Source organism: Triturus cristatus, chromosome 5_2 (genome assembly GCF_964204655.1).
Source record: "Triturus cristatus chromosome 5_2, aTriCri1.1, whole genome shotgun sequence".
Classification (NCBI taxonomy): Eukaryota; Metazoa; Chordata; class Amphibia; order Caudata; family Salamandridae; genus Triturus; species Triturus cristatus.
The window spans coordinates 789,803,471-789,818,990 of record NC_140588.1 but is presented as its reverse complement, the minus strand read 5'-3'; the positions used below and the strand labels follow the sequence as shown (position 1 = coordinate 789,818,990).

The window sequence follows — 15,520 nt, the reverse complement described above, 5'->3', positions numbered from 1 at the left end:
AATCCAGGATGGGGTGACTTGACTGCCTCCCACCATGGTCTGTTACCCAGAATCCCTTGCAAACGTAAAAAATTGACAAAAAAAACACATTTTCCCCACATTTCTGTGATGGAAAGTTCTGGAATCTGCGTGGATCCACAAATTTCCACCCACCCCGCGTTCCCCAAAGTCCTACGAGAAAAATGGTACCTCACTTGTGCGGGTCGGCCTAGTGCCCGCGACAGGAAACGGCGCAAAACGCAACGTGGTTTTGGAGTGAAAAATGACCCTTTTTTTGGCAAAGTGACTAGCTGTAGATTTTGTACCCTAGCCCTGCCGGCACCTAGGGAAACCTAGCAAACCTATACATTTCTGAAAACTAGACACCCAGGGGAATCCAGGATGGGGTGACTTGACTGCCTCCCACCATGGTCTGTTACCCAGAATCCCTTGCAAACGTAAAAAATTGACAAAAAAAACACATTTTCCCCACATTTCTGTGATGGAAAGTTCTGGAATCTGCGTGGATCCACAAATTTCCACCCACCCCGCGTTCCCCAAAGTCCTACGAGAAAAATGGTACCTCACTTGTGCGGGTCGGCCTAGTGCCCGCGACAGGAAACGGCGCAAAACGCAACGTGGTTTTGGAGTGAAAAATGACCCTTTTTTTGGCAAAGTGACTAGCTGTAGATTTTGTACCCTAGCCCTGCCGGCACCTAGGGAAACCTAGCAAACCTATACATTTCTGAAAACTAGACACCCAGGGGAATCCAGGATGGGGTGACTTGACTGCCTCCCACCATGGTCTGTTACCCAGAATCCCTTGCAAACGTAAAAAATTGACAAAAAAAACACATTTTCCCCACATTTCTGTGATGGAAAGTTCTGGAATCTGCGTGGATCCACAAATTTCCACCCACCCCGCGTTCCCCAAAGTCCTACGAGAAAAATGGTACCTCACTTGTGCGGGTCGGCCTAGTGCCCGCGACAGGAAACGGCGCAAAACGCAACGTGGTTTTGGAGTGAAAAATGACCCTTTTTTTGGCAAAGTGACTAGCTGTAGATTTTGTACCCTAGCCCTGCCGGCACCTAGGGAAACCTAGCAAACCTATACATTTCTGAAAACTAGACACCCAGGGGAATCCAGGATGGGGTGACTTGACTGCCTCCCACCATGGTCTGTTACCCAGAATCCCTTGCAAACGTAAAAAATTGACAACAAAAACACATTTTCCCCACATTTCTGTGATGGAAAGTTCTGGAATCTGCGTGGATCCACAAATTTCCACCCACCCCGCCTTCCCCAAAGTCCTACGAGAAAAATGGTACCTCACTTGTGCGGGTCGGCCTAGTGCCCGCGACAGGAAACGGCGCAAAACGCAACGTGGTTTTGGAGTGAAAAATGACCCTTTTTTTGGCAAAGTGACTAGCTGTAGATTTTGTACCCTAGCCCTGCCGGCACCTAGGGAAACCTACCAAACCTATACATTTCTGAAAACTAGACACCCGGCGGTTTCCAGGGAGGTATGGCTTGCGTGGATCCCCCAACGTTTCCTTACCCAGAATCCCCTGCAAACCTCAATTTTTGCTCAAAAAATCACTTTTTTCACACATTTTGGGGTGGGAAAGTAGTGGCATCACCGGGCTCACACAAATTTACCACCACCCAGCGTTCCCCCAGGTCTCCCGGTAAAAATGGTGCCTCACTTGTGTGGGAGGCCCAAGTACCCGCGGCAGGCAAGGGCCCCAAACGTAGTGAGGCGACCTCAAGATGGCCTATCGCCAAACCACCTGGTTTTGCAAGGGGGGTCACTTTGGTTTTTGGCCCGGTGCGCGGCGGCCATCTAGGGAAACCTACCAAACCCAGGCATTTTTGAAAACTAGACACCCGGCGGCTTCCAGGGAGGTATGGCTTGCGTGGATCCCCCAACGTTTCCTTACCCAGAATCCCCTGCAAATTTACCACCACCCAGCGTTCCCCCAGGTCTCCCGGTAAAAATGGTGCCTCACTTGTGTGGGAGGCCCAAGTACCCGCGGCAGGCAAGGGCCCCAAAGGTAGTGAGGCCACCTCAAGATGGCCTATCGCCAAACCACCTGGTTTTGCAAGGGGGGTCACTTTGGTTTTTGGCCCGGTGCGCGGCGGCCATCTAGGGAAACCTACCAAACCCAGGCATTTTTGAAAACTAGACACCCGGCGGCTTCCAGGGAGGTATGGCTTGCGTGGATCCCCCAACGTTTCCTTACCCAGAATCCCCTGCAAACCTCAATTTTTGCTCAAAAAATCACTTTTTTCACACATTTTGGGGTGGGAAAGTAGTGGCATCACCGGGCTCACACAAATTTACCACCACCCAGCGTTCCCCCAGGTCTCCCGGTAAAAATGGTGCCTCACTTGTGTGGGAGGCCCAAGTACCCGCGGCAGGCAAGGGCCCCAAACGTAGTGAGGCGACCTCAAGATGGCCTATCGCCAAACCACCTGGTTTTGCAAGGGGGGTCACTTTGGTTTTTGGCCCGGTGCGCGGCGGCCATCTAGGGAAACCTACCAAACCCAGGCATTTTTGAAAACTAGACACCCGGCGGCTTCCAGGGAGGTATGGCTTGCGTGGATCCCCCAACGTTTCCTTACCCAGAATCCCCTGCAAACCTCAATTTTTGCTCAAAAAATCACTTTTTTCACACATTTTGGGGTGGGAAAGTAGTGGCATCACCGGGCTCACACAAATTTACCACCACCCAGCGTTCCCCCAGGTCTCCCGGTAAAAATGGTGCCTCACTTGTGTGGGAGGCCCAAGTACCCGCGGCAGGCAAGGGCCCCAAAGGTAGTGAGGCCACCTCAAGATGGCCTATCGCCAAACCACCTGGTTTTGCAAGGGGGGTCACTTTGGTTTTTGGCCCGGTGCGCGGCGGCCATCTAGGGAAACCTACCAAACCCAGGCATTTTTGAAAACTAGACACCCGGCGGCTTCCAGGGAGGTATGGCTTGCGTGGATCCCCCAACGTTTCCTTACCCAGAATCCCCTGCAAACCTCAATTTTTGCTCAAAAAATCACTTTTTTCACACATTTTGGGGTGGGAAAGTAGTGGCATCACCGGGCTCACACAAATTTACCACCACCCAGCGTTCCCCCAGGTCTCCCGGTAAAAATGGTGCCTCACTTGTGTGGGAGGCCCAAGTACCCGCGGCAGGCAAGGGCCCCAAACGTAGTGAGGCGACCTCAAGATGGCCTATCGCCAAACCACCTGGTTTTGCAAGGGGGGTCACTTTGGTTTTTGGCCCGGTGCGCGGCGGCCATCTAGGGAAACCTACCAAACCCAGGCATTTTTGAAAACTAGACACCCGGCGGCTTCCAGGGAGGTATGGCTTGCGTGGATCCCCCAACGTTTCCTTACCCAGAATCCCCTGCAAACCTCAATTTTTGCTCAAAAAATCACTTTTTTCACACATTTTGGGGTGGGAAAGTAGTGGCATCACCGGGCTCACACAAATTTACCACCACCCAGCGTTCCCCCAGGTCTCCCGGTAAAAATGGTGCCTCACTTGTGTGGGAGGCCCAAGTACCCGCGGCAGGCAAGGGCCCCAAAGGTAGTGAGGCCACCTCAAGATGGCCTATCGCCAAACCACCTGGTTTTGCAAGGGGGGTCACTTTGGTTTTTGGCCCGGTGCGCGGCGGCCATCTAGGGAAACCTACCAAACCCAGGCATTTTTGAAAACTAGACACCCGGCGGCTTCCAGGGAGGTATGGCTTGCGTGGATCCCCCAACGTTTCCTTACCCAGAATCCCCTGCAAACCTCAATTTTTGCTCAAAAAATCACTTTTTTCACACATTTTGGGGTGGGAAAGTAGTGGCATCACCGGGCTCACACAAATTTACCACCACCCAGCGTTCCCCCAGGTCTCCCGGTAAAAATGGTGCCTCACTTGTGTGGGAGGCCCAAGTACCCGCGGCAGGCAAGGGCCCCAAACGTAGTGAGGCCACCTCAAGATGGCCTATCGCCAAACCACCTGGTTTTGCAAGGGGGGTCACTTTGGTTTTTGGCCCGGTGCGCGGCGGCCATCTAGGGAAACCTACCAAACCCAGGCATTTTTGAAAACTAGACACCCGGCGGCTTCCAGGGAGGTATGGCTTGCGTGGATCCCCCAACGTTTCCTTACCCAGAATCCCCTGCAAACCTCAATTTTTGCTCAAAAAATCACTTTTTTCACACATTTTGGGGTGGGAAAGTAGTGGCATCACCGGGCTCACACAAATTTACCACCACCCAGCGTTCCCCCAGGTCTCCCGGTAAAAATGGTGCCTCACTTGTGTGGGAGGCCCAAGTACCCGCGGCAGGCAAGGGCCCCAAACGTAGTGAGGCCACCTCAAGATGGCCTATCGCCAAACCACCTGGTTTTGCAAGGGGGGTCACTTTGGTTTTTGGCCCGGTGCGCGGCGGCCATCTAGGGAAACCTACCAAACCCAGGCATTTTTGAAAACTAGACACCCGGCGGCTTCCAGGGAGGTATGGCTTGCGTGGATCCCCCAACGTTTCCTTACCCAGAATCCCCTGCAAACCTCAATTTTTGCTCAAAAAATCACTTTTTTCACACATTTTGGGGTGGGAAAGTAGTGGCATCACCGGGCTCACACAAATTTACCACCACCCAGCGTTCCCCCAGGTCTCCCGGTAAAAATGGTGCCTCACTTGTGTGGGAGGCCCAAGTACCCGCGGCAGGCCAGGACAACAAACGTAGTGAGGCGACCTTTGGGATAGGCAATGTTGATGTTGCCTCACTACGTTTGGGGCCCTTGCCTGCCGCGGGTACTTGGGCCTCCCACACAAGTGAGGCACCATTTTTACCGGGAGACCTGGGGGAACGCTGGGTGGTGGTCAATTTGTGTGAGCCCGGTGATGCCACTACTTTCCCATCCCAAAATGTGTGAAAAAAGTGATTTTTTGAGCAAAAATTGAGGTTTGCAGGGGATTCTGGGTAAGGAAACGTTGGGGGATCCACGCAAGCCATACCTCCCTGGAAGCCGCCGGGTGTCTAGTTTTCAAAAATGCCTGGGTTTGGTAGGTTTCCCTAGATGGCCGCCGCGCACCGGGCCAAAAACCAAAGTGACCCCCCTTGCAAAACCAGGTGGTTTGGCGATAGGCCATCTTGAGGTGGCCTCACTACCTTTGGGGCCCTTGCCTGCCGCGGGTACTTGGGCCTCCCACACAAGTGAGGCACCATTTTTACTGGGAGACCTGGGGGAACGCTGGGTGGTGGTAAATTTGTGTGAGCCCGGTGATGCCACTACTTTCCCACCCCAAAATGTGTGAAAAAAGTGATTTTTTGAGCAAAAATTGAGGTTTGCAGGGGATTCTGGGTAAGGAAACGTTGGGGGATCCACGCAAGCCATACCTCCCTGGAAGCCGCCGGGTGTCTAGTTTTCAAAAATGCCTGGGTTTGGTAGGTTTCCCTAGATGGCCGCCGCGCTCCGGGCCAAAAACCAAAGTGACCCCCCTTGCAAAACCAGGTGGTTTGGCGATAGGCCATCTTGAGGTGGCCTCACTACCTTTGGGGCCCTTGCCTGCCGCGGGTACTTGGGCCTCCCACACAAGTGAGGCACCATTTTTACCGGGAGACCTGGGGGAACGCTGGGTGGTGGTAAATTTGTGTGAGCCCGGTGATGCCACTACTTTCCCACCCCAAAATGTGTGAAAAAAGTGATTTTTTGAGCAAAAATTGAGGTTTGCAGGGGATTCTGGGTAAGGAAACGTTGGGGGATCCACGCAAGCCATACCTCCCTGGAAGCCGCCGGGTGTCTAGTTTTCAAAAATGCCTGGGTTTGGTAGGTTTCCCTAGATGGCCGCCGCGCACCGGGCCAAAAACCAAAGTGACCCCCCTTGCAAAACCAGGTGGTTTGGCGATAGGCCATCTTGAGGTCGCCTCACTACGTTTGGGGCCCTTGCCTGCCGCGGGTACTTGGGCCTCCCACACAAGTGAGGCACCATTTTTACTGGGAGACCTGGGGGAACGCTGGGTGGTGGTAAATTTGTGTGAGCCCGGTGATGCCACTACTTTCCCACCCCAAAATGTGTGAAAAAAGTGATTTTTTGAGCAAAAATTGAGGTTTGCAGGGGATTCTGGGTAAGGAAACGTTGGGGGATCCACGCAAGCCATACCTCCCTGGAAGCCGCCGGGTGTCTAGTTTTCAAAAATGCCTGGGTTTGGTAGGTTTCCCTAGATGGCCGCCGCGCACCGGGCCAAAAACCAAAGTGACCCCCCTTGCAAAACCAGGTGGTTTGGCGATAGGCCATCTTGAGGTGGCCTCACTACCTTTGGGGCCCTTGCCTGCCGCGGGTACTTGGGCCTCCCACACAAGTGAGGCACCATTTTTACTGGGAGACCTGGGGGAACGCTGGGTGGTGGTAAATTTGTGTGAGCCCGGTGATGCCACTACTTTCCCACCCCAAAATGTGTGAAAAAAGTGATTTTTTGAGCAAAAATTGAGGTTTGCAGGGGATTCTGGGTAAGGAAACGTTGGGGGATCCACGCAAGCCATACCTCCCTGGAAGCCGCCGGGTGTCTAGTTTTCAAAAATGCCTGGGTTTGGTAGGTTTCCCTAGATGGCCGCCGCGCACCGGGCCAAAAACCACAGTGACCCCCCTTGCAAAACCAGGTGGTTTGGCGATAGGCCATCTTGAGGTCGCCTCACTACGTTTGGGGCCCTTGCCTGCCGCGGGTACTTGGGCCTCCCACACAAGTGAGGCACCATTTTTACCGGGAGACCTGGGGGAACGCTGGGTGGTGGTAAATTTGTGTGAGCCCGGTGATGCCACTACTTTCCCACCCCAAAATGTGTGAAAAAAGTGATTTTTTGAGCAAAAATTGAGGTTTGCAGGGGATTCTGGGTAAGGAAACGTTGGGGGATCCACGCAAGCCATACCTCCCTGGAAGCCGCCGGGTGTCTAGTTTTCAAAAATGCCTGGGTTTGGTAGGTTTCCCTAGATGGCCGCCGCGCACCGGGCCAAAAACCAAAGTGACCCCCCTTGCAAAACCAGGTGGTTTGGCGATAGGCCATCTTGAGGTGGCCTCACTACGTTTGGGGCCCTTGCCTGCCGCGGGTACTTGGGCCTCCCACACAAGTGAGGCACCATTTTTACCGGGAGACCTGGGGGAACGCTGGGTGGTGGTAAATTTGTGTGAGCCCGGTGATGCCACTACTTTCCCACCCCAAAATGTGTGAAAAAAGTGATTTTTTGAGCAAAAATTGAGGTTTGCAGGGGATTCTGGGTAAGGAAACGTTGGGGGATCCACGCAAGCCATACCTCCCTGGAAGCCGCCGGGTGTCTAGTTTTCAAAAATGCCTGGGTTTGGTAGGTTTCCCTAGATGGCCGCCGCGCACCGGGCCAAAAACCAAAGTGACCCCCCTTGCAAAACCAGGTGGTTTGGCGATAGGCCATCTTGAGGTGGCCTCACTACCTTTGGGGCCCTTGCCTGCCGCGGGTACTTGGGCCTCCCACACAAGTGAGGCACCATTTTTACCGGGAGACCTGGGGGAACGCTGGGTGGTGGTAAATTTGTGTGAGCCCGGTGATGCCACTACTTTCCCACCCCAAAATGTGTGAAAAAAGTGATTTTTTGGGCAAAAATTGAGGTTTGCAGGGGATTCTGGGTAAGGAAACGTTGGGGGATCCACGCAAGCCATACCTCCCTGGAAGCCGCCGGGTGTCTAGTTTTCAAAAATGCCTGGGTTTGGTAGGTTTCCCTAGATGGCCGCCGAGCCCTGGGCAAAAAACAAAAGTAACCCCCCTTGCATAACCAGATTACCTATTGTTACTACAGCGTGAGAATTTAGGAATAATACTGCAAAGAAAATGTGGCAGACAATTTGAGGTTTACAGGACAATGGGGATAAAAAATATTTTTCAAATCACTAGAGAGACATCACCATGAACTCCCAAAGGTTTTCGACAATATCTACAGTTGGTGGGTTATTCTTACATGGAAAGTGTACCTTGGCAGAGAAACAAAAAAAAAAGATTCCTGCACAACCATCTATTCCTCAAACACACACACATACTGGTTGGATTTGGCACGAGGGCAAGTCATGGTTCAGTGTATTAAATTTTATTAACAAGAGATTTCACAAATATGAAATGCACTGTCAATAATTAAATTCACAAAAAACCAAACCAATGACTTGCAGCTCGTGAGCTGTAAAGCCACGTCAAGGCACCAACCGCTTTACAGGCCATTCACACACCTTTCATACGTGATACAAACAAGACCATTCGCACCACCAGGTACAAAAGCAACACAGTACAAAAATCACCAAAAAGGGACAAGGTACACCCTGCTTCAAAAAAACAAATATTACTGCACAGTCATCTAACCCGCAAGCACACGCACATACTGGTTGGATTTGGCACGAGGGTGAGTGATGGTTCAGTAGATAAAATTGTATTACCAAGTGATTTCACAAAAAATGAAATGCACTGGTAATAATTGAAAGGGCAAGAAACTGAACCATTGACTCACAGCTCGTGAGCTGTAAAGCCACGACAAGGCACCAACCTCTTTACAGGCCATTCATACACCTTTCATACGTGTGAGACATACAAAACCATTCACACCGCCAGCCGCGGGCCCATCACATAACAAAACTCACACCGGCACACAGCGCCATTCAAGGGCCCATCACTTTCACACGCCCACAATCCAGACACAGCAACTACACAGGCAGAAGGATTGCGTGGAGTGGCACTCAGCTAGCAGTGTGTGTAGTGACCAGCAGAAAGTCACTACTCACACACAGCCAGCCAAGCACCGGTCGACACACACCGCTAGCCAAACGCCAGTCCACGCACACCGCTAGCCAAGCGCCAGTCCAGGCACACCACCATCCAATCGCCAGTCCAGGCACACCGGCAGCCAATCGCCAATCCACCTACACCGCCAGCCAAGCTCCAGTCCACGGACACCACCAGACAAGCACCATTCCACACACACCGCCAGCCAAGCTCCAGTCCACACACACCACCAGACAAGCTCCAGTCCACGGACACCACCAGCCAAGCTCCAGTCCACGGACACCACCAGCCAAACACCAGTCCGCACACACCACCAGTCCACACACACTGCCAGCCAAGAACCAGTCCACGCACAGCGCCAGCCAAGCACCATTCCACGCACACCACCAGCCAAGCACCATTCCACGCACACCGCCAGCCAAGCACCATTCCACGCACACCACCAGCCACGCACCAGTCCACGCACACCGCCAGTCCATGCACACCGCCAGTCCACGCACACCGTCAGCCAAGCACCATTCCACGCACACCACCAACCAAGTGCCAGTCCACACACACCAACAGCCAAGCGCAAGCCTACACACACCGCCATCACATTTTGGATTTTTTTAGAAAAAAATAAAAACACAAACAAATTGCAAATAGATAAAAATCTTCTAACAGAAAATCAGCAACTAAATACATTGCACTAACACCAACATTGAAACAGAATCAAATTATCCAAAGAATACAGACCAGCCAGTTCACTTTACCACTCAAGAATCCTCCCAAAAAATTTTTCGCGTGTGGTACACTCTAAAACAAGCAGAGAGACACAGTGCAGGATGAGAGGGACAATCGGGGCAGTACATACGACACTCCTTCCGCGTACCTCTTCGCCAACAGACTCTACATCTCCTACTGGGAAAATCTTTTGCGGGTGTGGGAGGAATGTGATCTGGAAAGTGGCGTTCTTTCAATCTAGCAACATCCTCCACCAGTCCAACTCTAGGAACACTTGCCTGTTCCACTACAACAAGGCTGCCTATTACAGACTCCTGAAACTTAACAAAAGTCATCGTTGACTCAGGGCAAGAATCCTGGAACACAACAAAAGCATTAAACATTGCCAAGTGGAAAAGATGGATAGCCAACTTCTTGTACCAAATGTAAGCCTTACGAAGAGCAGTGTAAGGTTCCAACCTCTGATCTACTCTGTCAACACCACCCATGTACCTATTATAGTCTAAAACACATACAGGTTTGCGCGCTTCAGCGACCTGACCCCAAACAGTCACAGGTGCAGTGCTTTCATCATGGATGGAAGTCAGCATGTAGACATCTCTCCTGTCTGTAAACTTCACAGCAAGAAGCTCCTGGCAACGCAACGCACTGCACTGTCCCCGCACAAGCTTTTGACAAACAAGTTCTTTCGGAAAACCTTTACGGTTACAGCGGACTGTGCCACAAGCAAAAGTGTCCACTTTGGCCAATTCCCTGAACAACCGTACACCAGTGTAGAAGTTATCTACATATAAATGGTGGCCTTTGTTAAAAAATCCTCTTCCAAGTTCCCAAACAATTTTCTCAGTCACTCCAAAAGTGGACGGACAACCAGGGAGGTTAAACCTAGATTCCTTACCGGTGTACACCCTGAAATTAGAGACATATCCAGTCCTACTGTCACACAGCATATACAGCTTTATTCCATAGCGTGCCCTCTTACTAGGAATGTATTGCCTAAAAACCAAGCGGCCCTTGAACAACACCAAAGACTCATCCACTGCAATTTCTCTACCAGGGGCATAAATCTCAGAAAATCGATCAACAAAGTGATCAAGGACAGGCCTAATCTTAAAAAGACGGTCACAATCAGGGTGATCTCGTGGCAACGCTAAACCATTATCTACAAAGTGCATCATCCGAAGCAGAAGCAAATACCTGTCACGACTCATGACTGCCGGAAAAATAGACGTTGCCATCAAGGGACTGCTAGACCAATATGAAGCCAATGATGGCTTCCTTAGCAAGCCCATCAAAAAAGTTAAACCCAAGAACTTCTTCATCTCTTCAACATTTGTGGGAGTCCACCGGGTAGCTCTAGAGTGTGGCTTAAGACTGGCACTGTTGTCCCTCAAAAACTGTTCGGCATACAAATTAGTCTGCTCAACAATCTCTGCCAAAAACACATCGTCCATAAACAACTGAAAAAAATTTACAGGCAAAAAGTTCTCGGTATTCACTCTAGACCCTGGAACACCAGTAAACTCAGGAAATTCCGGCTGCACCATGCCAGGGGCAACCCAGAGGTCATCACTTTCAACGGGAAGACTTGCAGCCCCAGCCTGCAGCCCAGATGTCTCTTGCCGCACTACACCAACGGAAAGGCTTGCAGCCCCAGCCTGCAGCCCAGATGCCTCTTGCCGCACTACACCAACGGGAAGCCTTGCAGTCCCAGCCTGCAGCCCAGATGTCTCTTGCCGCACTACACCAACGGGAAGCCTTGCAGGCGCAGGCTGCAGCCCAGATGCCTCTTGCCGCACTATCGGCACATCAGTCTCCTCCTCTAACACAGGCACTTCATCCGCGCTAAGAGTATCTTCATCATCCGATGACCCCATACGGAGAGAAAACTCACTGCCAGAATCGTCCCCTGCCCCCTCTCCCTCAGAAGCAGAGTCAGTCTCTGACCCAATATCAGAGGAAGACTCAAACAGCAAACCAACAACCTGCTGAGCAGTCATCCTGCGGCTAGCCATTATACCTACTAAGATGGAAGACTGCACAAACAAGTCAACAACAACCAACAATGTGCAAACCAAGTAAGTAAAGAAATGTGTACCTTATATCAATAAGATCAATGTACTCAAAAACTATACAATCCAAAATCAAAAGAGACAGCTACACTCACCAGAAACAAACTCTGCAGTGACACAGCAAAGACCAACGATATCAAACTAGAAAGAAGAAAAAAAAACAAATTACTCACAAGACAACAAAATACACATCATGCACCAATGCAAAAAGTTTTTGAAACTCAAAAACCAAACATACTGCTATTATTACACCATTTGCAAAAAAAAACAGGCAGAGAAATCAAACACATTTGCATTGTACAAAAAAACAGTCTCTTACCAAACTACACAAACAGCAAAACCACCAGAACCAAAATGTCACCGTGAACAGAAGAAAAGCCTTCACCTAGAACAAAAAAGTAAACAAAAAAAACATTACAATTGGAAATCACAAAACATATAACAATAAACATTATAACATGCCATGTCACTACCCAAATGGTCAATCGGTTTGTGTGCCAGGTCAGGCAGAAAACAGCAGGAAAAAAAAGGCTATTCAGTCCCGGGGCAGGTGACCCAAATACATATAACAAATTGCACCCTGGAAGCGAGGGGTCACTTCTATTTCTAATTGAACTAATTCCCTGGTGTCTAGTGGGCTTTTCTGCCTCCAATGGGAGCAGAAACGGCAAAAAAATAAAACCGATCTGCCCACAGAGGGGGCAGAAAAGTCTTCAAAACATTTAGGGGCCCAAGGAAGCGACCCTTGCCCAAGGGGTCGCTTCCTACAATAATATTTATATCCCTGGTGTCTAGTGGGCTTTTCTGCCCCCCCCCCAAAGAGCAGAAACGGACAGAAAGACGACCAATCTGCCCCCAGGGGGGGGCAGAAAAGTATTCTAAAAAATTAGGCCGCAAAGGAAGCGACCCTTGCCCAAGGGGTCGCTTCCTACATAAAGAAAAAGACATCCCTGGTGTCTAGTGGGCTTTTCTGCCCCCCCTGGGGGCAGAAACGGGCAGAAAGACGACCGATCTGCCCCCAGGGGGGGCAGAAAAGTCTCCTAATCACTTTACCACCCTAGGAAGCGACCCTTGCCCAAGGGGTCGCTTCCTACATAACGAAATAGACATCCCTGGTGTCTAGTGGGCTTTTCTGCCCCCCCTAGGGGGAGAAACGGGCAGAAAGAAGACCGATCTGCCCCCAGGGGGGGCAGAAAAGTCTTCAAATTATTTGGCCCCCAAAGGAAGCGACCCTTGCCTAAGGGGTCGCTTCCTACATAGCATAACCAATATCCCTGGTGTCTAGTGGGCTTTTCTGCCCCCCCCGGGGGCAGAAACGCGCAGAAAGCGGACCGATCTGCCCCCAGGGGGGGCAGAAAAGACTTCAACAAAATTTGCCCCCAAGGAAGCGACCCTTGCCCAAGGGGTCGCTTCCTACATAGTAGGAACAGCATCCCTGGTGACTAGTGGGCTTTTCTGCCCCCCCCGGGGGCAGAAACGCGCAGAAAGCGGGCCGATCTGCCCCCAGGGGGGGCAGAAAAGACTTTGCAAAATTTTCGTCCCCAAGGAAGCGACCCTTGCCTAAGGGGTCGCTTCCCAAACTCCAAATACAAAATCCCTGGTGTCTAGTGGGGCATCCCTACTCCACGATCGCGACGCTGTGCGCGATCGTGGAGCAGGAATGCCCTGTATTGAGAGATCGGGGGAGAGGAAATACTCTTTCCTCTCCCCCGATGCCTCAATACTAGAGATTTCACCGCCGCGGCCCCCACCAGACGCCAAACACCTACCTCTGCTCCCCTCGGACGCGCTGGAAGAAATGGATTCCAGCGCGTCCAACGCTTCCTGATGACGCCGGCGCGCGCTGTGCGCGCTGACGTCATCAGAAAGCGTGGGGGGGCTCGGGGGGGGTCGGGGGTGGCAGCGGAAGCTCTTCCGCTGCCACCCCCGTAAAGGGGGCCAAGATCGAGGGACAAGGGGGGGAGCGCCAGCGCTTCCCCCGGGGGCTGTCCTCATGACGGAACGGTTCCGTCATGAGCACAGCCCAACCGATGCTCATGACGGAACCGTTCCGTCATGAGCATCGAAGGGGTTAAGCTAATAAACCACCTGCTACGCAGCCTTCACTGTACCAGTTGCAGGCCCAGCCATAGAATATACCTCTGTGCGGACCTCTGGGGCTGGATGAAGAGACACTGCAAAGCCACTGATATACGCCACCATGCCACTGTGCGTGCTCGATGTTACATTGCTTTTGCGGCAAGTTGTCTAGTTAAGGACAAGGTCGCCGCCTCAGTGAGCCCCGCACGCACGCACTCCCTTCAACGCAGTGACTGCGCACAGCACGAGCTGAAAAGGCTCCTGCCCTACGTGGACCTACCGCACATGCGCAGTTTTATGCTGTGACCTCACTGGCGCTGTGAATCAATGACACAGGCCTGCAGTTGTACAAACTAAGAAAATATGTCCCAACAACTGTAAGGAAATATGTCCCAACATAAACAGAATGTATTATTTGTTTTCCTCTGTGGTAAACACATAACTGCTCCGTACTGACAAAGAGCTAGGGGTTGCAAGCAAAAATGCAGGGGTCACAACAGGGGGCGTAGGAGGTCTCAGTTGCGACCCCTAATTCACCTCCAGGCCTGTTCCTCTGCCCTTCAAATCCTACCTAGTTCCATCAGGGTTAGTAGTGCGCTATACAAATGTTTGATTGAGTCACCATACACCACTCATCCATTCCTCCCGGTTCCCAAGTTCTGGACAGCACGTGTTGACCAGCCAGTTAGGCTTCAGTGGCTGATTTCCTCTACTCAAGAAGTAGTAATCACCCCAATCCTGTTCTACAACCATAGCAGGACACACATATACAGAGGGCAGGCCAAACTCTGAGCTGAAATCTTTCTTTCATGGCTTAGTTACTGTGTCTCGCACCAAACATGTTTCATGACAACTGGTTAGCTACGTCCTCAGGACTAGTAGATGTGCATTCAGGGTCTGATTTTCCCATTTACAATGCATTGTGATCCCCCACACCTTTGGCAGGATAGATACCCATCCCATGGCCAGACAGCAAGTTTTCAGCCTTTGATTTCCCCCTTGTAAAGTTTATTCCTTCCCACTCATCTGCATAATGTTGCTCCACCTCACATATCTAGTCAATCAGAATCCAGGCCTAAGGCCAGCCAATAAGACCATAGTGGCTGACTTCACCTCCCATTTCTCTGCATTATGTTGCCTTGCCCCACATATCCAGTCATACAGAATCCAGGCCTAGGCAAGCTAATCAGACCATAGTGGCTGACTTTACCTCACATTTCTCTTCCATTTCCCAACCCCTTGGCTACTAAAGCAACTGAGTTGAGGTGGAATAGGTACACATTCCACAGTCTGAAAGAATGCCAGCAATTCCTGCTACCACAAGTGAACTATAAAAAGCGAATTATGGAAATATAAGCTATCATAGATACATTAATTATTTCCACTGTAAGTTGAACCTGAGAACCGCATGAGCATTTGCACATCACACTAGGATCAGTAGTTACATTAAGGAACTTTAGAAAGAATGACAGACAACCTGCCCCTATCCAACATAGCCTCACATACCCAACCCTCTTCAAAGGTAATATCGCTGGAAAGTGTATAGAAAGAGTGCAAAAGTTGACTATCATTCATGCAAATTAGAGAGTTAATATAGAGTTTGGAAAATGTTGCCAGGATGTAAAAGTTACCTGTTTCTAGGAGCACATGCTATACATGTAAAGTGCAGTTTTCAAAAGAACTACCAACTTTTAAGGCCTCGCCTAGGCAAAGCATGTGCTGTCTCTTCGAGACATGTTGTAGCTACTCTGTGGGCTTACAGCTTGCCCATTACTTTTTATTTGTTGCTTTGCATGTGCTTCGCAAAGTCTTGCTTCTCTGTGGTCAATGTTCATTATATGTCCCTTCTTTTTGTGTCTCAATCCCTCCCATGGAGCATGGCCCT

General features: G+C 50.8%; 1 protein-coding gene across 8 annotated transcripts in view; it reads right to left on the bottom strand.

Moving 5' to 3' along the window:
* The window catches only part of CCDC160 (coiled-coil domain containing 160), a 252,281-nt gene that overhangs the window by 187,270 nt on the left and 49,491 nt on the right, over nt 1-15,520 (bottom strand). For 4 of the 8 annotated variants that reach the window (XM_085607903.1, XM_085607902.1, XM_085607906.1 and 1 more), the window contains exons 2-3: nt 11,876-11,941; nt 11,652-11,697 (exon numbers count right to left, since the gene is read on the bottom strand). The exons of the other annotated variants lie outside the window; for them this stretch is intronic. The gene's annotated coding sequence lies outside the window, so the exon portion shown is untranslated. The remainder of the gene's footprint in view (nt 1-11,651; nt 11,698-11,875; nt 11,942-15,520) is intronic. 8 annotated transcript variants of the gene reach the window in all.